The sequence below is a fragment of the Pinus tabuliformis genome, chromosome 5_2 (genome assembly GCF_031772625.1).
Source record: "Pinus tabuliformis cultivar Carrire ecotype Pingquan chromosome 5_2, CPIR1, whole genome shotgun sequence".
Taxonomy (NCBI): domain Eukaryota; kingdom Viridiplantae; phylum Streptophyta; class Pinopsida; order Pinales; family Pinaceae; genus Pinus; species Pinus tabuliformis.
This window is the reverse complement of record NC_142306.1, coordinates 557,667,528-557,693,490: the sequence shown is the minus strand read 5'-3', so window position 1 is coordinate 557,693,490 and position 25,963 is coordinate 557,667,528. Positions and strand designations below refer to the sequence as shown.

At 35.4% G+C, this 25,963-nt stretch overlaps 3 pseudogenes; 2 read left to right on the top strand and 1 right to left on the bottom strand.

The window, feature by feature from the left end:
• The first annotated feature begins 777 nt into the window (after positions 1 to 777).
• LOC149160185 (auxin-responsive protein IAA7-like) lies at positions 778 to 1,475 on the top strand (annotated as a pseudogene).
• Positions 1,476 to 4,598: 3,123 nt separating this feature from the next.
• LOC149160184 (pyrophosphate-energized vacuolar membrane proton pump 1-like) lies at positions 4,599 to 6,343 on the top strand (annotated as a pseudogene).
• A 1,209-nt stretch (positions 6,344 to 7,552) lies between these two features.
• LOC149160183 (bidirectional sugar transporter SWEET15-like) overlaps positions 7,553 to 25,963 on the bottom strand; it is a 60,792-nt pseudogene continuing 42,381 nt past the window's right edge.

Genomic DNA, 25,963 nt, shown 5'->3' with positions numbered 1-25,963 from the left:
CCTAATCCAATTATAGTGAAAATATTATTTTGGGAGGACACACTAATCCACGAGAAGTAAACGAGTCATTGTTATGTCCCTGCATAGCAATGATATCTATGAGCTATGCTTTTGTATTGCTTTTGTACGTACACAAAATTTACAAAAATTCTATGTAGTTTCAATAGTATACTTTAAGTTTTTATTTTCCCAACAAAATGTTCTGACCACAACTGCCACGTCAGGGCTACAGAGCCCGATGCGTTAGTGGGAGTCCTTCGTATGGTCCTCATCGCTAGAATTTCAACATATAAAACATTGTTGGCTCACAAATTAACGTGGCACAAGATGTCGATGGGTTACAACCCAAGTAGGTGAACCTTAAATGTGATGCCTCTCCAAATCCACCTCCATAGCCTTAGTAGGTGAACCTTGAAATATTTTTTTTTTAAATCATACAAAAAATTGTAGGTGGCAAAGCTTGATGTTTCTTCTATTGAGTTACATTCTTCTCTTAAGGATCTTTGTTTACCTTTGAACCTAGGAGCATATGATTCTCAATTCATCCAAAGCAGGGAGGCTCAGAAATGTTGGATGAACTCGTTTAACAATCGTGAGTTTTCTCAAGTTGTACAAGATTTCAATTACAGGGTTTTTCACGTGGCATCAAAGGGTATTGCTTCAGGGGAAAGGTGAGGTTTCTATGATGCTTTGGGAGTGAATTTGATGTAAAATTGTGCGTTTAGACTATCAAATTCAAGGTCAAGGTTGTTGAACTAGTCACAACCAAGGAATTTCATGTTTCTTTGGGCTCTTTAGTGGCAGAATGGCCATGTGAATGCTTGGAATACCAATTGGAAGCAAAAAGAACAAGCAAAATTTCCAAAACTATCCTAAGGTTATTGTGCCCAGTGGGATTCCTGATGATATAGCGAATAATCAATTTGGGGAGGTTGTTATATCTACCTTAAACACTCAATTTGGAGTCAAAAATTCTCGAGAGCCAGAGACCGCTAACACATGTTGTTGCCTCTAATAAGAAGAAAAATCCTATTGAGATTGTTCGCGCTCCGAACCAAAGTGGAATCCCTTCCAGTTCTATACCACTCAAGTTCTTGTTTTTTCCTTTTGAGGTTTTGGGTAGAATGCTTTTTTCATGAGTGTATTTGGTGTTTTGGTTCTTGCAGAGTACCTCTGATGGTTGGATGGCCTCCTATCTAGAGATTTAGAGAGAATTTGGCTTCACAACCCAAAGCAATCGTGGCCTCCTCTTTCAATCTTCCACCATCTTTGACTATAGATTCAGGGGAAAATAACTCAACACCGTGTTTATCAAAATAAATGTGGATGGTGTGTTTATAGGCTACAAGATTGACTTGAAGTCCTATGACAGTTATGAAAAGCTCTTTTTTGCTCCGGATGAAATGTTCTGAGGTGCCATAAACTGTTATGAAACCAGCTCACAAAAAGATAGAAAAGATAGATCAACGCCTTAGAATTCAGCCTCTTTGAGGGGGCAACCTCCTTTACATTACACAAATGAACAATTCTTGGATGATACAAATGAAAAGACCTCCTTTCTATATATAGGAGTCTAAGGGGTCATAATATAATCAAAGCTGACATAACAATAATAATGTAAGGGTACAATAATAACAATAGTGAGCTTCTATGGGGCACAATAATAACAATATGGGGACTACATGACCACAACAATATAATAAGGGGGTTGTACTAATAACAAATAAGGGGTTACACTAGTAGTATAGGGACCTAACATGCCCATCTCCTTCAAAAAGTGTTGTCCTCAACACTTGAGTAGTTCTTGATGCTTCTGTATAAAATTCTTGTCCTCCCATGTGAAATCTTCAGTAGGTAAGTTCTTCCACTTGATGAGATACTCCGAAATTGATCGATTTCATAGCTATCGGGTTCTTGTTTCTGTGACTGTTCTAGGTTCCAATATGATTTTTCCTTCCTCGTCAAGTTCTAGCAATATTGTTTGAACTGGAATATTCTACAACCTTTGAATGAGTGGCCACACTTCTTCATCCTTCTTCCATTCATCCTTTGCTTCGTTTATCCAATCTGGTTGGATAATAGAAATAGCACAAAATAATGCTTCCACATCCTCATCCTTTCTTGAGAGTGCATCTGAAACAACATTTACTTCCCTTTTTTGTAGATGATTTCAAAGTCATAACCCAACATATTTGTGACCCATCTTTTCTGTTCTTCTAAAGATAAGCTTTGTTCTAAAAAGTATTTAATACTATCATGATCCATTTTTACCTTGAAGTGTCTTCCCATTAGGTAAGGTCTCCATTTCTTAAGCACATGTAGTATTGCCAACATTTCCTCCTCATAAATAGCTTGCTTGAGATGTAGCCATAAAAATACCCAATTGCCTACATCAAAACTTCTTTCACTGCGATGTTGATCTACCTGTTGTTTCATTCGATTTTGCACCAAAGTGGCCTTATCCTTTAAAAGTTGGAGAACTGGATGTTGATGCTCGATGAGATCTTTCACTGCTTGAATCTTTTTCTTCTTGATATGTCCTTCTATATTGAGAGTTTGAGGAATGGTAATCTCTTCCAATGCATTATAAGATATGGTTGGATTCATTTCTTGATGCTCGATGTGATCTTTCACTTCTTGAACATTTTTCTTCTTGATATGGCCTTCTATCTTGATAGTTTGAGGAGTGGTAATTTCGGCCAATGCATTACAAGATATGGTTGGATTCATTTATTGTTTCTCGATGTGATATTTCACTTCTTGAACCTTTTTTCTTCTTGATATGTCCTTCTGTCTTGAGAGTTTCACGAGTGGTAATTCTTTCCAATTATTTACAAGATATGTCAGATTTATTTCTTCTTTCTCTGGGGTTGGTTCCTGATGTATATCCTCTTCTTTTGATGTTTCTTGATCCTTTTCTTCCTCCTCTTCATAATCTATGTAAAATAATTTCTTCTCAGCACACTTATGACCTTTAGTGTATTTGCTATCACAATTGTAACAAAGCAATTTTTCTCCTTTTTATTCCAATTGTTGTGGTGTAAACCTTGTAGGTTGTGGAAGGCTAGGAGAAAAAACAATTGCATAATTATAGTCATGAGTGGTGGGATTCCTTGTTTCCATAATTTCGCTTTCAATTTTTCTTGCCAGCCTGAATGCCTTCTCCAATGAATCAGGTTCCCAAAGACGAACCTCATGTTGAATGTTATCATTTAAAGTCCCTATGAAGACATCAATCCTTTGCTTCTCTGGAATATCATTTACCCTTATATTCAAATTTTGAAAGTCCTGAATGTGCTTTGCCATTGAACCTTTTTGTTTGAGATTTATCAATTGGCTAAAGAAGGTGTTTCTCTTTGTATCCTCATAATGTGCTATCATTTCCTCCATGAAAATTGACCACGTAACAAGTGGTTTACGAGAACAAAGCCCTTTATACCATAAAAATTGATCCAGTTCAAAATATGAAGATGCAATACATACCTTTTGTAACAGTTGCACCTCATGTAGATCAAAATATTGCTCCATCTGTATTATCCAATTTATCGGATCCTTGCCACCAAACTTCCTCATATCGTCTTTTCTTGATTTTAGGATCTCAATATTGAAACGATTGTACCTTTGCAATTTCAGATCTCCAAGTATTGAAATGACGTCCTGAAGTAACCCTCTGCGTCCTCTTTCTAACCCTACAAGAATTATCGTAATTGGATTCCCGAAGAAAGAGTTATGTTCAATATTTCGCGATGACCTAATTATAGACTAGTTCAGTAGAGCGAATTTGTACGACGTGCCACATGTCACTGTTTTGACCTTAGGTTCTGAAACTGATACCCAAAAAAATAAAGTTCGTCTTCTTTCAATCACTTTTTACAAACTTTTAGTTAGATGCTCCAAGCGAGAGTTATGATGATTTTCTGAAGGTGGCTTGTTTGGAATGTAATTCGGGGGTCTTCAAAAACCCTAACTTCCTCAGATTATATCTCTGAAAATATAGCGAGATAGGATATGAAATTCGAAACCAAGGTTCAAACCTATTTCTTCTCGAATGGGTTTTTTTTTGAGCTTCTGAAACATCACATAATATATATATATATATATAGCGAAAATTCCACAATGACCTGTTTGGAGCAGCGAAACCCTAGAATCCAAAGCTTTGATACCAAATGTTAGGAAACCAACTCACAAAAATATAGAAAAGATAGATCAACGCCTTAGAATTTAGCCTCTTTGAGGGGGAAACCTCCTTTACATTACACAAATGAACAATTCTTGGATGATACAAATGACAAGACCTCCTTTCTATATATAGGAGTCTAAGGGGTCATAATATAATTAGAACCGACATAACAATAATAATGTAAGGGTACAATAATAACAACACTGGGCTTCTATGGGGCACAATAATAACAATATGGGGACTACATGGCCACAACAATATAATAAGGGGGTTTTACTAATAACAAATAAGGGGTTACACTAGTAGTATAGGGACCTAACATAAATTATTTGTTTTCTAATCACTCAATCTTAGACTAAAATTATCATAAAATTATTTTGAATCTTTGGCTTGTTCTATTTTCCATCTCAAACATCAGATGCAAGTGCTTTGCCTAAAAATAATTGCAAGTTATGAAAATGCAAGAACAACACTAGAATCTAGGAAGGGTGCTGGGAAAGCTTTCATTACTACCATTTGACATAATGTTGTTATGGGATATTTGCTTTTTGCAAATGGATTGTTGGTGCTTTTTGTTGTTATTAACCTTTTCATGTTGTACTATGGAGATGGCTAGGAGGGTCTTTTGGAATCCATTAATGGTTAAGGTCTTTGAGGTTCTTCCATGGGTCTGTTTGGCAGAGTAAATGGTGGTATTTTAACCAAAGCAGCATATGTAGGTGTTGATCTTGTTGGCAAGGTTGAGAGGAACATTCCTAAAGATGATCCACGCAACCTAGCTGTAAGGTTGGATTTTTTTTTAATTACATTCATACTCTTATGATGAAAACTTTAGTAGTAAGATAACTATGCCTTTTTATTAGCAGTAATATAACTATGCCTTTTTTGTTGAAATGACCTTAAGTCATTCTTGATAATTTCAGTTAACAATGTTGTAGATATCGCTAGAATGGGATCAAATCTATTTGGGTCCTATGCTAAATTTTCCTATGCAGCTTTGGTTGTTGCATTCATATCCTCATTTGGAAACTCTCATGATCTTACTTCCATGTGTTAGCCATTGCTCATTAGTTCAATGGGTATCGTTGATAGCTTAATCACAACTCTATTTGAAACTCACATATTTGAGATCAAGGCCATGAAGGAAATTGAGCCCACATTGAAAAAATAGCTTATTATCTCCACAATAGTGATTATTATTGGCATTTATATATCCTCATCCTTCATTATCTTCGATTTTGGTTCCCAGAAGGTTGTAAAGAACTGGTATGTAATCCTAGGCATTAGTTATTATAACTTGTTATTAGTATAGATAAAATTTTATATTTGTTGTTCTCTTTATTTAATAATTATTTCTAAGGAACTTTTCTTCTATGTTTCTATTGGTTTGTGGGATGCAATTTTTATTGGTTTTGTCACTGAGTACTACACAAGTAATTCTTACAGTTAAGAATTGAGCTCAATGCATAATTCCATCCTTTCTTTGGCATTTTTCATATAAATTGTTGATGACCTATATCATATTTGCATTGTAGCCCCGTCCAAGATGATGTTGATTCATGCAGGACTAGAGAAGTAACTAATGTTATATTTGTGTTGCCTTTGAGATAAAAATATGTTATTATTCCCAAATTTGTTATTGCAGTAAGCATTTAAGTCATTTTTAGTATGGTTGTTAGGTATGGTATTGTAGTAGCTACTTCGAGCATGCTTAACACAATTGCAACTGGATTGTCCATTGACACATATAGACCCATTAGTGATAATACTTATGGAATTGTTGAGATGGTTGGCATGAGTTACAGGATCCGTGAAAGGATAGATGCCCCTAATGAAGTTTTAAACACTATTGCTTCCATTGGTAAGGTGTGATCAATGTATTTCTTCTTACTTGATTGCTTGTGCAAATGTGTTATTTTTATGTCTTTTCCAATCTTATTATGTATGAAGGATCTAAAGTTGAAAATCAATGTCAAAATTTTCAAGGCCTTGTTATTGGATTAGTGGCATTCGTATCACTTGCATTGTTTGGAGCTTTTGTCAATCGTGCTACAATTCAAACTATGGATGTCTCAACACCAAAATTGTTCATTGGTTTAATTTATGGGGCAATGTTAATTTCCTTATTGGTTCTATGCAATGAGAATGAAAAGTTTTGTGTAATTTTTTACAGGATGGTGCATCTGAGCATGCCAAGGCTCTTGGTCCAAAAGAGTTTGATCCCCAAAAGGTTTTTTTCATTGGTGACACCATTAGAGACCCATTAAAGGACACCACTGGACCATCTCTAAACATTTTGATAAAGATCAAGCTTGTTGAGTCACTCATGTTGTGTTTGCACTTTTTTTGAAACCCACAATGGGTTTTTGTTTAAAAATTAGAATCTAGTTGTAGAAATCCTTCTTAAGTTGTGCTAGTCGACATCATTTTTCTCTTTGAGTATGAGAAGAAAAGTCCATACAAAGTGTTATTAGTCTTGGTGGATATTACCAATGGGAGGTTTTATTCATAATGTTAGTTTTTCTAGGTAAATGCCTGAAGGAGGTCGTGGTTATGTTGCTACTATTGGTTCAAATTTTGTATTGTCATTTTTCATGAAATATAAACTATTTTAAATGTTCTATTAATCAGTACTTGGATATGATGTATGCAATTGTTTTGGGTTGAAATGTGATGGACGAAGTTTTGGCAGAAAAAAATACTTTATTTGTTATCAGATGGGTTTGTATCATGTTTGAATCAAGGTAAAATACCAAGAAGTATATGTTCATGTTATCTCTTATATATCATATATACTTTCTATTGCAGATATATGACTATCTATGAGAATTTGTTATATAGTTTTATGTGACAACCACTGTTGTGCATGATATCGTTTCTTGTTTACATGAATATCATTTTTTAATATCATTGATATTAGTTGGGAGGTTGGATATGTACACTAGCAGTTCATATGAAACTGGCAATTATGGTTGTATTAGTATTAAATCTGGTTGTTATTTGATAGAATCATGTTTGATTACTATAATTCCTATAAATTGCAACAGAAGATAGGCACATAAATTTCAAAAAATATTAAATCTCAGTGGTTTTTCCTTTACCCCTTTATATAAAGTGGATTCTCTATTAGTGCTTCTAGGCTAAATATAGTGCTAACATGCATTTGAAAATAAAAATAGATTGCCTCATCCCTCAACTAACCAGGATAGATACAATTTCTATACTATAGTTTGTTTATAGTAACCATCAACAGTAGAGAAATTCTTTAAAAAACCCGCCATTGAAAATCCTCGAGATGGAAATTCCATCTGTCTGTTAAGGACTAGATGATGCTCCATTTGAAAAAGTGTCTAACAGAGAATCAGGGTACCCTCACACCTTGTCCTCAGTAGTTAGATCAATATAGGGTGAAACTCTTTGAAGAGACAAAAACCTTGGACTTGACACTTTGGTAGGAACCACTGAGTCCTCCTACACCTTCTGAATGGACGCACCATGTACAACCTCATTGGGTTTTGTTTGTGGAATGCCTCAAACTTCATAGATGATGTTGCTTTCAAATTTTTGTACATACAATACACAGTCAGCTGAATGACTCCACAAACACACCGAATTCCATTGGCTATCTACAAGAAGATCATAATAATTAGAAGCAAACCCAGTTTGAATACTATCTAGAAATCATGAAAATGCATTGATTAGTTGTAGAGATAACTCATTGCAACAAAGATATCCCTTGTGACCATAGAATAGGATGCCCATACAAGCGTGTTGAGAATGTTAAACAAGGATAGGAGAAATTGCATGTATCCTACACTTTTTGTGTGAATGATGAGACCCTAGACAATCAATTTTTACACAAATGAAAATCTAATCTGTTAAACAACTCTGAAATGTTGTAGTCTAACTAACAAATGAAATTTTCTTTTTCAACTTAATTATATAATTTACAATTTAGGAGCAAGATTGTGATTTTTTGGTTAATAAAGATTATTTTTAATACATAAATAGATTCAAAAATTTGAAATATTTCTAGAAAAATCTACAGATTAAATAGCTTGAAGTTTTATATAACTTGAACTTTTGATTCTCTCTACAACTTAAATAACTTCAAAACTTAAACTTCTTATTCTTAAAAACCTCTACCTAATTTAAAAAAAACAAAAAAACAAACAAATCATTTTTGAGCTAGACAACACTATTTGAAAAGTAATCTTTGCCTCTTGAACCAACTTTTGAACTTATAAAACTTCTTCTATTCTACTTATAATGAAATGTAATGTAGAGAACTTATTAGATTGTATTGTTGAGGAATGTAAATTAGTGCTTACAATTATCGACAAAGGAGACACATACATTGCAATTGAGAGTACCACACAGACAGTTCCAACCATTAATTGCCTTGAAGCAATCATATGTATTACTAAAAGAGTAATTAGTACCACCCCAATGAAGGCCAAGCTCATTATAAAAGTGAAACGCATGGTTTTGAGCTGCAACAATAGTACCATGACATCAGTTTAGATTCTCGACATTCTCATTCTGAAAACTCGGCTGCATTTTGTAGTTTTATTATGTTTATGTATATTTGCATGAAGAAAACTCAGGGGCATTCTATAGTTGTGCTAAGTTGTGAAATTATAAAATCAATAACTACAAATCAAATGTTACAAGCCTTGATCTTAATCACAACTCCGTTTACAAATCAAATGTTACAAGCCTTGATCTTAATCACAACTCTGTTTGCAACTGACATATTTGAGGTCAAGGCCATGGAGGAAATTGAGTCTGCATTGAAAAAATAGCTTATTATCTCCACAATAGTGATGGCTATTGGCATTGTTATTGCATCATCCTTCACTATATTTAATTTTGGTGCCCAGAAGGTTGTAAAGAACCAATATGTAATTCTAGGCATTGGTTATTATAACTTGTTATTGGTATAGCAAAAAGGTTATATTTATTATTCTTTTTATTTAATAATTGTTTCTAAGGAACTTTTATTCTATGTTTCTATTGGTTTGTGGGATGGACTTGCTATTGGTTTTGTCATTGAGTACTACAAAAGTAATGCGTATAGTTAAGAATTGAGCTCAATGCATAATTCCATCCTTTCTTTGACATTTTTTTATATAAATTGTTGATGGCATATCTCGTATTTGCATTGTAGCCCTATCCAATATGATATTGATTCATATGGAACTAGAGACACAACTAATGTTATATTTGTGTCGGATTTGGGGTACAAATATGTTATTATTTCCATATTTTCTATTGCAGTAAGAATTTCTGTCATTTTTAGTATGGTTGTCAGGTATGGTATTGCAGTAGCTGCTTTGGCATGTTTAGCACAATTGCAACTGGATTGGCCATTGATACATATGGAACCATCAGTGACAATGTTGGTGGAATTGTTGAGATGACTGGCATGAGTTACATGATTTGTGAAAGGACAGATTCCCTTGAAGTTGGAAACACTACGACTCCCATTGGCAAGGTGCGATCAATGTATTTCTTCTTACTTGATTGCTTATACAAATGTATGATTTTTATATCTTTTTCCCAATCTTATTATGTATGAAGGATCTGAAGTTGAAAATCAATGTCAAATTTTTCAAGGCTTTGTTATTGGTTCAGTTACATTCATATCACTTGCATTATTTCGATATTTTGTGCTATAATTCGAATTGTGGGTGTCTCGACACCAAAAGTGTTCATAGGTTTAATTTTTGGGAAATGTTTCCTTATTGGTTTTATGCAATGAGAATGTTAAATTTTGTGTAATTTTTGATAGGATGGTGCATCCAAGCATGCCAAGACTCTTGGTTTAAATGGGCCTGACAAGGTTTTTGTAATTGGTGACACTATGGGAGACTTATTGAAGGACACCTCTGGACCATATCTAAACATTTTGATCAAGATTATGGCTACTGAGTCACTGGTGTTTGCACTTTTTTTGCAACCCACGATGGCTTGTTGTTTAAAAATTAGAATCTAGTCGACATCATTTTTCTCATTGAGTATGAGAAGCAAAGCCTGTCCAAAGTGTTATTACTCTTGGTGGATATTACCAATGAAAGGTTTTGTCCATAATTTTATTTTTTCTAGGTAAATTCATGAAGCAGGTCATGGTTCGGTTGCTACTATTGGTTCAAATTTTGTATTGCCATTTTTCATGAAATATAAACTATTTTGAATTTTCCATTAATCAATGCTTGGATATGGTGTATGCAATTATTTTTAGTTGAAATGTGATGGACGGCGTTTTAGTAGAGAAATTGCTTTATTTGTTATTAGATGGGTTTGTATCATGTTTGAATCAAGGTAAAATACCAAGAAGTATATGTTCTTGTTATCTCATATATATCAAATATACTTATTGTTGCGGATAGATGACTATCTACCAAAATTTGTTATATATTTTTATGTGGCAACCATTGTTGTGCATGATATCATTTCTTGTTTACATGAATATCATTTTATTAATACCATTGGTATTAGTTAGGAGGTTGTATATGTACACTAGCAGTTCATAAGGAACTGATAGTTATGGTTTTATTCATATTGAATCAATTTGTTATTTTATAGGAGCATGTTAGATTACTTTAATGCCTATAAATTGCAATGGTAGATAGGCACATAAACTTCAAAATATCTCAAATGTCACTGGTTTGTCCTTTACCCCTTTATATCAAGTGACTTCTCTATCAGTGCTTCTAGGTGAGATATAGTGCTAGTGTTGGAATCAAAGTTTCAATGAGTTTTTTTCCATGTTAGAAGTATTGTAATTTATGTTAAGGTTTAGCACAATGAGAAGCAAATCGTTGAAGTACATAACTAACTTGGAAGAAGATACTACTCTAGGAAATAAAATAAACGAAGTGTTCTCTAATTGTTATAGGTTATTCATGGATTTGAAAATCTATTAGAATTGAATACAAACTCCATTGTTTATAGTTCTTTTGAGTTCATAAAAGAGAAAAAAATTTCGTTTCGTTGTAAATGCCTACACATTCTCCCACCTAATTATTCTTGTAGAATATTTCACATCAAAACTATTGGCTATTTATAACAAAAGCCTTGAATTCTATGTTGGAGATGTCTTTTTGAATTGCCACCCCACTAATGAGCACTTAAATGAAAGCAAAAGAGGTGAACCTCTTACTATATGCTCAAGAATGACTAGGAACTTGTTATGATTTATTAGTCCCTGCCATACAAAAAAAAAATGTTTTTTTCTTGTCAAAGACATTTTACTTTTACTTATCATAAAAAAAATTGTATAATGTTTTAAATGTGTGTATATATATATATATATATATATATATATATATATATATATGTATATATATATATATATATATGTATATATATATATATATATATATATATATATATATATATGTATGTATATATATATATATATATATATGTATATGTATATGTATATGTATATGTATATGTATATATATATATACATATACATATACATATACATATACATATACATATATATATATATATATATATATATATATATATATATATATATATATACATTTAAAATTATTTTTTAATATTAAATTATTTAATTTAAAAATAATTTTTTTGTCTTTGATCGGGATGAGAGTCGATGAACAAGCACTAATGGGATCCATGCCATAGACAAAGAATTTATGAGAAAGGATAGTGGGTTGTTGATTGACGACCATCACACATACTCCTTCAGGTGCAAGGTGGCAGGGCGTGTGATAACAATTAAATGATGGTGTTGTGATTGACGAGACAACACAACTTTAGTGTTATATGTAGCAAATCGAGCTTGGTTAAGTGGTAATGTAACAAGTCCCTCAAAATTTTCTAGGATGGCTATGAAGGTAACTCACTAGGTTTTCCATCCCTTTGTGGACGACATCACCCTTCTCTCAGTAGGAAACTATTGCGGGTATGTTAATTATGTTAGCTTCATGGTGTAGCCCACCTCCTCACACATTTTCCTGGGGTAAACATGAGTTGAGGATCACTATGATAAGACTCAACCTCCTATATGACCTTAAGGAAATGGAATTGACAACTTAAGACCTTACTGACTTCCCTCAAGTGCTACAGGACCTCCAGGAGCAACCCAACCCTTATAGGTGTCCAACCCTTGACATAACTCTCTTTTTCACTAACCTAGAGCCTCAGAGGCTCGATTAAAAAGGCCTCCAAGTGATTGTATCCCTCTAGTAGCACTGATAAGCATGCCTCCATGCGACTGTGGGATTTTCCATCAGTTCTATGCCAGAAACCCTGAATTCCGAGCCACTTTTTCAAAATTAGGACTCAGGCCTCTACCCAAAACCTAGTGAAACTTCCAGAAATGTTAAATGACTTTGAAACAAAGCTTATAAACCAAAACTTGAACCAGAACTTGACCCGACCCCTCCCAACTGGGACTGGAATTTCATCAAACACATGTTAAACATGCAACCTACAAGTCAGGAATGCAAATCTGAACATAAGGATCTGAAAACTTATCCGAGGGTAAATAAGAAGGAACATTGCCTTCTCACATTAGCCATAATAACACTAATTAGCTCTTTCATTCATTAAAAATACGTTCATTAATATAAATGTGATAAGAGCCATACTTATATCTGTCAATTAACCATGCTTATGACCAGCATATAACCAGATAATTAACCATGATAGAACAACCATTGAAGCCGCATAATAAAAAGTACATTTACTCATCAAAACGAGAGGAAATTATCTCTTATTAATCATCTACAAAATCCAACCGAGTTAGGGACTTCCACGTACCACCCGACCATAGATAGGGCTGAACCAAATCTTTCTTTTAGCCCAACGCCCTCGTGCCATATTCCAAGCATGAATGTGGGATCTCATGGGATAAACCAATCCATAAACAACAAAGGGAATACATATGCTAAACCACATCCACCCTCACCATATCGTGATCTCACCTAAACCGGTTTTGAGATCACCAAAACCAAACCGAGCTTGGATGCCTCATAATTCCTTCACCATCCCTTGAGGAATTTTCCTGTCTCTAACCACATGTTGAGGGATTCTCAAAGAAAACCATCTCCACCCCTAACCTTGGGATTTCCTCATACCACCTCACCTAGATCCAAAACCTTCTGGCAATCCAAAGCTCAACCAATAAAGAATCCCATCACACCATAGCTATCCGAAAATTGCAAGGCAAGGTTAAAACCATTGTCAAAACCTGGAAAAATCCATGCCACTGATAGAAAGAAACCAAAAAACACACATGCATGCCAAAACCAGCTAGGAAATCATACATGGAATTTGTTACCTGCAAGTATTCCTATTGAAGCGTCTTGATCCAACCTTTCCTTCCTTGATCCTTACTTCCTTTTTCCTTCCTTGTCCTTCCTTAGCTTTCCTTTTACTTCTTTTTCTTGCTTTATTTTCCTTCCTCTCTTGTTTCTCTTCTCCCCTCTGAGACTAATTCCAAAATTGAACTAAAAAAAGGCTACCAACTGATGCTTTGATGTATTTTTTTTATTGATGCCTCTAATTTCTTCATTTTTCCATTATTTTCCTTCATTTTCCTCCTCACATGCAACTTGTGACCTTTCACCTCATTTTTCTCCTAATTTCCTTTATTTTCATAAAAAAATATGTCAATTAATTCATCTTTTCCTTTCAAAGCCTTTGCCAATTTCCCTTAGCCATAAACACAAGAAGTGATGCCCACTAGGATATTTTTCCCAACATTCAGCTTGGAATAAGTGTCCCATGACCTTGGTCTTATTTTTCCTTTATTAACTTTTATTACATGAAATTTAACCTGAGGTTATTATAAACTCTTCCCCCTTAGGGGAGCACTGCCCTCGGTGTTCTATGACACCTACAACTAGTAAAATCATTGAAAAGGAAAACATATTTCTCATGGAGTTTTATAACTTAGCTCGATGCAGTATTTACAATGAACATCCTGCTCAAAATCAAAACCATCATGACAACATGACAACCATACCACTTATTAGAGCTTTATAACATAACTCATTGCGATATTTACAATAACAACCATACATGAATATGTACATTTACCAAAACTGCCATGCTTCAACCAAAAAACAATGAAGGATACATAGCCCGCATCTGATCATCCATCTCCCATGTAGCTTCATTGGGCCTAAAGTCTCTCCACTGCACTTTAACTTGCTTGATTTCTCTGTTCTTGAGCATGAGTTGCTTCCGCTACAATATGCATTCAGGCTTTGACTATAATTCTCCTTTTGGATGCACCTACAATACAAACCAATCAATAACATGATCAATGTCCTTTACATATCTTTTAAGCACTAAAACATGGAAAACATCATGGACTTTCATTGTTTGAGGCAGTGTAAGTCTATAGGCCACTGGTCCAATCCTCTTAAGCATCTCGAAAGGTCTGCAATACCATGGTGCCAACTTGGCACATGATCCAATCCTCAATGATATCTTCTTGGGATTGATGTGTAAATACACATGCTCCCCAACTTGAAACTCCTTAAATGCCCTATGTTGGTCTGCATAACTCTTCTACCTATCATATGTTGCCTTTAGATTCTTCTTTATAACCTGCATTTCCTATTCCATGTTTGTCAAAATGTCTCATCCTATCAATACCCTATTCACTAGATCACTCCAGATGATGGGAGTATTACAAATCCACCCATGCATTGCCTCAAATAGACTCATCCTCAATGACTCCTAGTAACCATTATTGTAAGAAAACTCAACCAGCGGAAGATACTCTTCCCACTTCCACTGTTGATGCATCACATAATCCTCATCATATCCCCTGGTATCTTGTTGACCCTCTTTTCCTGTCCATCTATCTGCGGATGATAAGCTATATTAAAATCCAACTTTGTCCCCAAACTTACAAACAACTCCTTCCAAAACTTGGAAGTGAACTTAGCATCCTTGTCTGACACATTCTTCTTCCGAACACTATGCAACCTCACTATCTCCCTGATGAAGACCTGTGCCACCTCACTAGTTGAATAAGTAGTCTTTACTGGAATGAAATGAGTTACCTTGCTCAACATGTCAACCACAACCATCATAGAATCATTTTTCCTTGATGTCCTCAGAAGACTTGTAATGAAGTCCATGGAAATGACCTCCCATTTCCATTCTGGAATCAGAATAGGTTGAAGAAATTGACCTGGATGCTTACACTCTACTTTCACCTGTTGATAGTCCAAACATCTAGCCACAAACTTTGTCACTTCCTTCTTCAGTTTTGGCTAATAACATAACTTCTTCATTGTTTTCAACGTCTTGCGGTATCTTGGGTGACCTGAATATGATTTGACATGAAACTACCTCAAGATAAGGTTCTTGAGCCCACTGTCATCCGACACATAGATCTTGTCCCTGAATCTCACCAAGCCATTTGTTGTGAGATAATAGTCCACGTCCTAATCACTTGTACCCTATTGTAACATGTGCCTAATCTCCCTGTACCTATCATCTTGACGTCCTGTCTATAATACCTGATCCTATAAATTTGTCCCATATGAGCTCATGTTGCAACATGATTCATCTGAACTCTCCTGCTGAGAGCATCTGCAACCCCATTCTCCTTACCCTTAAAGTATTTGATCTCAAATTCAAACTCACTGAGGGTGGCCAATCATATAGCTTTCTTGGCATTCAGATTTGGTTGGTTAAATAAGTACCTCAACCCACTGTGGTCGCTTATGAATGTGAAGCTCTTGCCAAGAAGATAGTGTCTCCACATTGTCAATGCATGGATAATAACTACTAACTCAAGATCATGAGTCACATAGTCATGCTCATGCTCATTCAGTTTCCTGGACTCATAGCATACCACTTGTCCCTCCTACATGACTCCACTAAGTCCTCTCTTACAGGCATCTATACACACCACGAACTATTTATCTGGATCTGCAATCTTAAGAATTGGAGAATTTGTCAACAACTTCTTCCTCTACTCAAAACTGGTTGCACATTCCTCTATCCATTCAAATTTCTTACCTTTTCTCTACAAAGATGTAATGTGATATGAAATGCATGAGAAGTTCCCGATGAACCTATTATAGTAACCTTCTAACCCCATGAATTATCTAACTTCATCCAAATTCTTAGGAGCAGCCCACTCCATGATAACCATTATCTTTTCTAGATCTACTACTAAGCCTTCCTTGGAAAAATCATGTCCCAAGTAATGCACCTATGTTTGAAAGAAATTGCACTTGCTAAGCTTGGCATACCATTAATTCTCTCTTAGTAATCTCAACATTGCTGCTAAATGCTCGGCGTGTTCTTCCTCATTCTTGGAATATATCAAGATGTCATCAATGAATACAATAACAAAATTGTCCAGATAAGGACACAACACACTATTCATCAAGCACATAAAAGTACCCAGAGCATTAGTCAAACCAAATGGAACTACAAAAAACTCATAATTCCCATACTTGGTCCTGAAAGAAGTCTTGTATATGTCCTCTTCTTTGATGTGTACTTGATGGTATCCTGATCTCATATCAATATTCGAGAACATTGTTGCTCCCTTCAACTAATCAAACAAGTCATCAATCCTTAGAAATGGGTACCTATTCTTGATTGTCACCTTGTTCAGTGTCCTGTAATCAATGCACAACCTTGGGGTACCATCCTTTTTCTTCACAAACAACATTGGTGCACCCCACGGTGATACAATTGGCCTAATGTATCCCTTATCAATAATTTCCTTCAGCTGCAACTTAAACTCTACCAACTGTGGAGTGCTCATCATGTAAGGTTCCTTTCATGTTGGTGTTGCTCTTGGTACCAACTGAATAGAAAATTCCACTTCCATATGGGGAGGAAACTCTGGAATCTCTGCTAGAAACACATCCTGAAATTGTTGTAATACATGGTACCTCTTGAAGATTTATGCATCCTCAATATGCTTACCTTTGTCACTGGAAATATGGATTGCAAACATTACACACCCTTTCTTGCAACTGCACTTAGCCTGCATAGTTGTGGCCATCCTAACTAATGTAGGCTTCTTCTTTCCATACTAGATTCTATGTTCCCCATTATCATCTAGACACTCAAAAGCCTTATCATAAAAATATAGCTTGGTTCTATGGAGATACAACCAATCCATACCCAAAATCATACTATATGGTCCTAATGGTAGTACAAACAGATGTGTTGTTGTAGGCATACTATTCAGCTCAAATGTGCAATATCTTACCCAATGATTAACTCTCTTCTTAGTACCTGTAGCCAACTTCAATCTCAATAATGGACGTCTGGTGATCTTCCTTCTTTTTGTCCACAATTGCATAAATATGAGGAATCTTATGACCAACATCCCTAATTGTCTACACCTCTTGAGCACTATAGATCTCAAGCCTACCACCCTGGTACAATGGAAAATCCTTCTTGCAATGATCTTTGCCACAAATCCAACACTACAACAGTCCCCTACCATCACCTTTGTTTTGTTTCCCTCCAAGTTGTGACCCATGTCCCTTCTTAACTACATTGAACTTGTTGTAAGGAACCACATTTTCTTTCTCACCTGCATCCTGAGGTATTCCCTACTTTGGTGGCCACCTCCCTTTACTTTTACCATTTCCTTTCAAGTCACGCTTAGGCTCAGATTTTCACTTTGACTTCTCATAGCAATGCTTTAGCTTCCTGATGGCTTCCTCCAATGATATAGGCTCATCAAACTCAATCCGGTCTATATATGTTACTGGAAACCCACTAATGAATCTTTGTATCTTAGCCTTCTCATCCTTGAGATAAGGCACATACCTCAAAAGCTCCAGGAACCTGCTAGTATAATCATCATCTATCATAGAACCCATCTGCAGTTCATAAAATTCCATAGGTATTCATAGCACCTCTTTGATAAGTACTTCTTCTTGAAGAGTCTCTCGAACTCATCCCAAATCAACACTTCTTCTCAAATACCCTTGACATTCTTCACATCTTCCCACCAAATATTTTCTTTCCCTTTGAGACTGAAGGCAGCTATTTTGGTTTTCATGTTCTCTAAATAGTTGTGCAATCTAAAGAATTTATTCATCCCAAGAATCCATGACTCTGCATCTTCTAACTTATTCATCTCTCCATCGAATGTAGGTGGCTTGAATTTCTTGAACTCCTCAGGCAAGTACTCACCCCTGCTATAAGGATGATGGCAGTAATGACTATGATGATGTCTCCTAGATGAGGAACTAGAATTATTCCCATACATATTAGTCTTCCTGTCAGGTGTATCCAGTGATTTTCCACCCATCACTATATCCCCTTTATCCAACATGTATCTAGACCAAGGCCTGCTAACATAGGCTCCATTAGTTTTCTCTTCCTGCTCTTGATTGATCCTCAATCGTCCCTGCCTTTGCAACTCTGACAAGCACTGAAGAATCATTGCATTGAATTTTACTTGCTTCTCTTAAGCCCTTGCAAGTATTTCTTGAACCTCAACCAACCTTTGATTATCTACTTTACAACTTCTTATCTATTCCCTCAAACTCCTCAATGTATCTTCTATACCAGGAGAATTCTCTCCTCCTTGTTGCCCAACTGATATGTAGGGAGAGTCATGGGAACTGTAGCCTACCATTTTTCTCATTGTTTTTTATTTCTCTTCTTCCTACAAGTGTACCATGTCAGATAAACCAAATATAGACCAAATTCAAAACCATACCTAATTGATGTTCCGGGGAGGTTTATCTCATCTGTAAGATCAGTACACATTAGCATGATACATATATAATCATAAGCATATCAATATAACAACATCATACATGACCATACCAATTTTACACCATGACCCCATGCATGACAACCATAACCTTGACAACATCATAATTTACCCAAAGAGAGTGCACCCACTCTGATACCACCCTATAACCTCCATCCTCCCACATTTACCTATTTTCACTGGTTTACCCAAGGTAAACATGAGCTAAGGGTCACTATGATAAGACTAAACCTCCTATATGACCTTAAGGAAATGGATTCGACAACTTAAGACCTTACTAACTTCCCTCATGTGCTATAGGACCTCCAGGTGTCCAACCCATGAGATAAATCTCTTCTTCACTGACCTAGAGCCTCATTCATTCCCTTAACAAGGTCTCCAAGCTAATATATCCTTCCAGTCACACCGATAAGTTTTCCTCCATGTGATAGTGGACTTTCCCCAGTCAGTTCTATGCCAGCGACCCTGAATTTAGAGCCACTTTTTCAGGGTCAAACACATGGTAAACATGCAACCTACAAGTCGTGAATGCAAATCTGAACATAAGGATCTGAAAACTTATCTGAGAGTAAACAATAAGGAACATTTCCTTCTCACATTAGTTGTCATAACACTAGTTAGGTCTTTCATTCATTAACTAGACATTCATTAATGCAAAATGTGATAAGATCCATACTTAGATTTTTCAATTAACCATGCTTATAACCATCATAAAAACAAATAACTAACAATGATAGAACAATAATTAAAGCCACATAATAACAAGTACATTTACTCATCAAAACAAGAGGAACTTAGCTCTTATTAACCACCTACAAAATCCAACCATGTCATGGACTTCGACATATCACCGGACCATAGATTAGGTTGAAACAAATCTTTCTTTCAGCCAATCACCGTCATTCCATATTACAAGCATGAACGTGGGATGTCATGGGATAAACCAATCCATAAACAACCAAGGGAATCTAGAAACTAAACCACCTCCACCCTCAGCATATCGTAATCTCACCTAAATTGGTCCTGAGATCACCAAAACCAAACCGAGCTTGGATGCCTCAGAATTCCTTCACCATCCCTTAAGGAATTTACCTGTTCCACCCACCTGTTGAGGGCCTCCCAGAGAAAACCATCTCCACCCCCAACCCTTCGTATTTTCCTAAGACCACCTCACCTTGATCCAAAACCTTCTGGCAATCCAAATATCAACTGAGAAAGAATCCCATCACACTATGGCTATTCGAAAATGGCAATGCAAGGCTAAAACCGCTGCCAAAACCTGGAAAAATCCATGCCACTGACAAAAAGAAACCAAAATACACACATGCATATGCCATGCATGCCAAAACTAGCTAGGAAATCATACATGCAATCTATTACCTGTAAGTATTCATGTTGAAGTTACCTGATTCAACCTTTATTTGCTTGATCCTTGCTTCATTTTTCCTTCCTTGTCCTTGCTTGCTTTTCTTTCCTCTCTTGGCGCTCTTCTCGTCTCTAAGATTAATTCCAAACAGAACTAACAAAAGACCAATTGATGCTTTGATGTCTTTTTATTATTGATGCCTCTAATTTCTTCATTTTTCCATTATTTTCCTTCACTTTTCTCCTCACATGAAATCTATGAACTTCACCACCCTTTTCTCCTAATTTCCTTTATTTTCATAAATCGACCGTATGCAGTATTGGCAACACGTAAGTTCTATAACCATGTTTCATAATACCAATAGATAATGAAGAAATCACCTTGAACTCGAATAAGTATATGCTCGAGCATAATAGATCAACCCCTTATACCTTTATCTTCTCAGATACAAAATTTATATTTATTTTGTTATTTTCCATTATCTAATGATTCTTCTATTATGGTATTGGTGCTTATTCAATTGAGTAAACTTATCTTAGTGCTTATGCTAGTCCTAGATAATAAGCAAGGTAATCAGGAAATGAACTGCTTCTTTTTACTCTCTTTATCATTGGGGCCCTATCTCCTTGCCTAATTGGGCAAAGCAACTTTGGCTTGGTAATGCGAACAATGATAAATAGGTCACCTCTTTGCCTTTCAAAGCCTTTTCCATTGCCTTTCCCAATTTCCCCTTAGTCATAAACACAACAAGTGATTCACACTAGGATATTTTTCCCAACATTCAACTTGGAATAAGTGTCCCATGACCTTGGTCTTAATTTTCCTTTATTGACTTTCAATACATGAACTTTTAACCTAGGGTTGTTACACATACATGCCCTTACCCCTGATCTTATATGCTATTTGATAATTCGTTGGAGGCGTGTATCTAATATGGTATCTTAGATCGGAAAGGAAACCTTCCAAGAAATATGGAAGGAAAGAATAGTTTGCTTTGATTGTCTATTTGAATATAATCGAATTATCTCTATCTCGTAGGGAATTTTTCATTCTAGGATGTGCATGAATTTTGGGTTTGAATAGTGGAACTCAGTGCACACTTCTTGCATGAGGGTTTTTGTTCTTTATTTAGAATCTTTGATGTACCTGTTGCCTAGCATGAAAAGGGGATTTCTAGGAAAGAAAACCCTCAAAGGGATAACAGTTCTTGTTCCAAGGAAGCTCTGGGAGTTATGGGTTGTTATTAATGGCTTGTTTCGTCGAACCCAATTCTTTGTTGTGGTGAAAATTTTGGTTTCTAGATTATATTCTTATTGTCATGTTATTTTTTATTATTGCATTTCTACAGGCTTGAATCCTTACTGTCTCTGTTAGGACCCTATGCTAGTTCATCTTCCTGAGTACTGGCTTGCATTCAGGATGAGGTCCTTGGTGCTAGCGGTCTTAGCTTTTGATTACTAGTTATTCTATCACCTTTGTGGTTCTCAAAGATACAGTATGGTGTGTCCTTCCTCACGTAGAGACAACTCAGAAAAGGGAGGCTGTGGGCGGAATCGGGGAAGTGGTCAGGGGCGTGGAGGACTCCAGAACCAGCCATGACGGGCTAGGAGATGGGGTCGTAGACCCACCTAAGGCCTAATATGGGAAGTTTCTTAGGCCTACCATGCCAACACTTAACCTCAAATTCATTAATTAATTGTTGGGTGGGAATTTGAGTTAAATCAACAGGCAAGGAGAATCAACTTATACATGGAAGAATGGAGAGATCTAGTTTTGGACCTTGGCCATTCTAGAGGTCATTCCACTCAATTTAAACAGATTGTTTATCTTTATTGGATGATGAAGAACATTCTGTCCAAATCCTTTACAACATATTCTGCAGGAACATCCAAGACTGAAATAGAATTCCAGGAAATCCATAAAGAATTTTAGCTTATTCAAGTTCAGTTTCAACAACAGAATTCACAACTCAGCTGCATAGAGAAGAACTTCCTATGCCTCCCTCATACCGAATTGTCAGGATCCAGTGCAAAAGATCCAATGCCCATTGACTTGTCGTAGAAGTACGAATTGCATAGTTTGATTCCCAATTTTTGTTATGTATAAATGAATTTTCTACATACTTTGAAGTTTTGTATTAGTTATATAGTCACTAGGAGAATGAAAGACAATCAAACATGTATAGCGATGTTAGATAGTCTCAAACTCTTTTGTTTTTTGATGGCTTCTAATGCGGTAAGGTGGCCAACAGACCTGGTTTCCCAGTGGGCAGGTTGAGGCCACTTGACCAAATGGATATGGATGTAAAACCCCATGTTTTTGTTGGAAATGAATAGAAAGGATTTGTCAAGATTTTATATATATGTGTGTGAGAGAGATTTTAAAAATTAATAAATTATTTTATAATTAGTTGTAAAGTTTGATTGAATTAAATACTAATAAATATAACGTTTATTTTTAAAAAATTAATAATAAAATATAGAATTTAACTAAACATATTATTCCTATATTGAATGATGCATATGAGGGAAAATTAACAAGAGCCATGTGGTGGAAATATTAGTGCCTTTGTATTTTCTGCATATAACTTACATGCAGAAAACACATCTATGCAAAAAAACAAATGCAATGACATTGCCACCACGTGACTCTTGTTGACAAATATGAAGTGATTTATGCAAACATGAATATCATTTTATACAAATCCTTTCTAGATACATCCACCTTATGGGGTACACCAACCTTGGATTGAGAAACAAAGTTTGATTGTATTAACTATTAATAAATGTAATGCTTGTTTTTTAAAAATTAATAATAAAATATAAAAATTAAACTAAACACAAAACCCCTATATTGAATGATGAATATGAGAGAAAACTAACAAGAACCATATGGTGGCATTATTAGTGCCTTTGTATTTTCTGCATATAACTTACATGCATAAAATACATCTATAAAAAAACAAATACAATGACATTGCCACCACATAACTCTGGTTAACAAATATGAAATAATGTGAAATACAACAACATTGCCACCACATGAATATCATTTTATACCCATCCTTTATAGACACATCTACACATCCACATTACTGGGTACACCAACCTTAGACTGAGAAGCGAATAAGTCTTCATTAACATATTTGGAGAGATGATTTATGCAAATTCTTTAATGAATTTCAATGTTTGTGTTGGTGGCCAAAACCCCACATGAGCATGGGAGCTACAAACTTCTAGTATTAATGCAACATAAGTCCACTTTATTATGGAGGGAGATAGATTTGATCTACTAAATAAATCTATGTAAAAGTACAAATGCATTTATTTGTGTATATTTATGAGATTTCAAAAATTATTTTTGGAATTCAATCCATTATGTATGTTTTATGTTTCTATGAAATTGGAAAAATATCTATGGAATTTATTTATACATTAGAATGCAAGACTTTACCATTTAATATAATTCATGTTTATTAAATTTTTTATAAGCTTCATGTAAAATATGGAATAGGATCGGTTTATACATTTATAAATGGATAATGGTATGTATACAATACATATTCAACTACTATTTTGGATGACCCATGGCCACCTCAAAGTACTTTAAAAGAATATGAAGTACATTTGTGGTACAAACTGTTATCACTCAGAATTATCCTTAGAAGTTATCAGAAGAAGGAAGCATCTGAGGTAACCACAAACCAATCTTTTAGGCTTAGGCTCTAGCCAACCTAAGTCCAGAGAGGGCTCTCTCTATATAATTTAGCTTTGTTTTTATGGGATTTTAGGCTAGTTCTTAGTGTTCGTTGGGGTTTTGGTTTTGAATTGAAGGTTGGGTGGTGGAATTCTTGGAGTAGATGGATAGAGCTAGGTCTTCAAGCCATTGGGCTATGGAGTCAACAAATGGATAGCATAACTGGATCATATCATTAAAGGGAATGTTCACAGGGCAGGCTAGCAAAGCAAAATGCAAATCTTTAGGCCTAATGGGTGAACTAATTCTAACCAGGGTGAAAGGGCACTTAAGAATCCTTGGACTGGGATCAAAATGAAGAATAGAGGATGATCATGAACAAAGGGAAATTAAGAATCCTTTGTTATAGACCGAAGGAGAAACTACGGAAGCTAAGGAGCAGTTAAGAATTCCCTAGATAAGATAGTTTAAGAGAAAACATTCAGAATGTAAAATAGTCAAGACAGAGTGCATTTAAGCAATTTATGAAATATAATTCCTTGTTATACATTTAGATCTTAGAAATTTACACAAAAGATTATGGAAAAAACATAAGGAAAACAACATTTAACATGGGAGAATACTTATTTGTATTTCACTTTACACAAGAATCCTATAAAATATCTGATCGTTATTCCTTGATCCAGCAAGCAAATCCAGTCATTGATACAATAGAATTTTGATTTGAGAGAAAAATCCTATAGAAATGCCTTGGAATCCACACTACTTACTTCAAAATGTGAAGTATTTATACAAAAATATTTACAAAATATCTCAAAACAACTTCAGACTTAATCTAGGGAATAAAAATATCTTCGTCCATGAAGATAGAGACAGATGTTGAACTGCTTCATGCTATCCCTTTTATTGTGGTGTTGCTGGTTGTTTCAGTTGAGTTTGGAGCCCTTTAATTGGCTAATATTTGTAGCATTTCTATGTTGGAATATTTTTTACTTTCATCTTTAAACTGATACTCTTTGACCCTGCTGCTCTGCTTTTACCTGTTTTAACTAGTTTCCTTCATTTACTATGCAGTAACTTTCTAATGTAAATTTATCATAGTAAATCTGTCATTTTTTCCCACCATTATGCATCAAGTAATTCTACATTCACCATCCTTCTGTAGATTTCATCTGCCTCTATGTATTTTGCAAAATTTGGCTTGGTGAGCAACAAATGTTTCACCTCATGCTTTAGGAAAAATAGGTTCTCCAATGTGTCATATAATACTTTGCCTGTTGGCAGGGCTTTAATGGCTGAAGAACCTGCTTGTTCCTTAGCCAATCTTCTTAGTCTATCTACATAGTCCAGCTGGGTCATGAGTTTGTCATTGATGGCCATAGGACTGGGAAGACCCTTCCCCCTTAAAATCTGAAACTTAGCCATGAACCTATCAATGGCTACCTGCATGTTATGGCATTTCTCTTCTAAGTTATGCATAAGGTTTCTTTTGGAAAGAACCTTCATAATCTCCAGAATGGCCTCAGTCCTATCTTTTATGTTAAGCTCATGGAGCTCATATCTGTTCTTATTGTTTAGAAAGTGGATGAGTCGATTTTCATCCTCTGGTTTATCTCTCAATTCTTCCATCACTTTCTAGATAGCTTCAGTGGCTATCTTCACTAATTTTGTTTGCTCAAATATAACTTGAATTGATGTCCAAATATCATTGACAAAGTCAATGATATTGGCCCAGAGCATTTCTTTAGTTTGTCCTAGTGGTTCTTATAGTGTTAAATCCTTCTCCAGGATTTTGATTCTCTCAGCCATTCTCTGGGCCTTCTGAGTTTCTTCTTTCTACTGGAGTTGGGCAACTTTGCAAACAGTTTCCATACTTGCCACCTTTTCCTTTAGTCTTTTCAGCTCTGTAGCTTGGATAAACATATCTTCCATTGATTTCACAAGTTTTGAT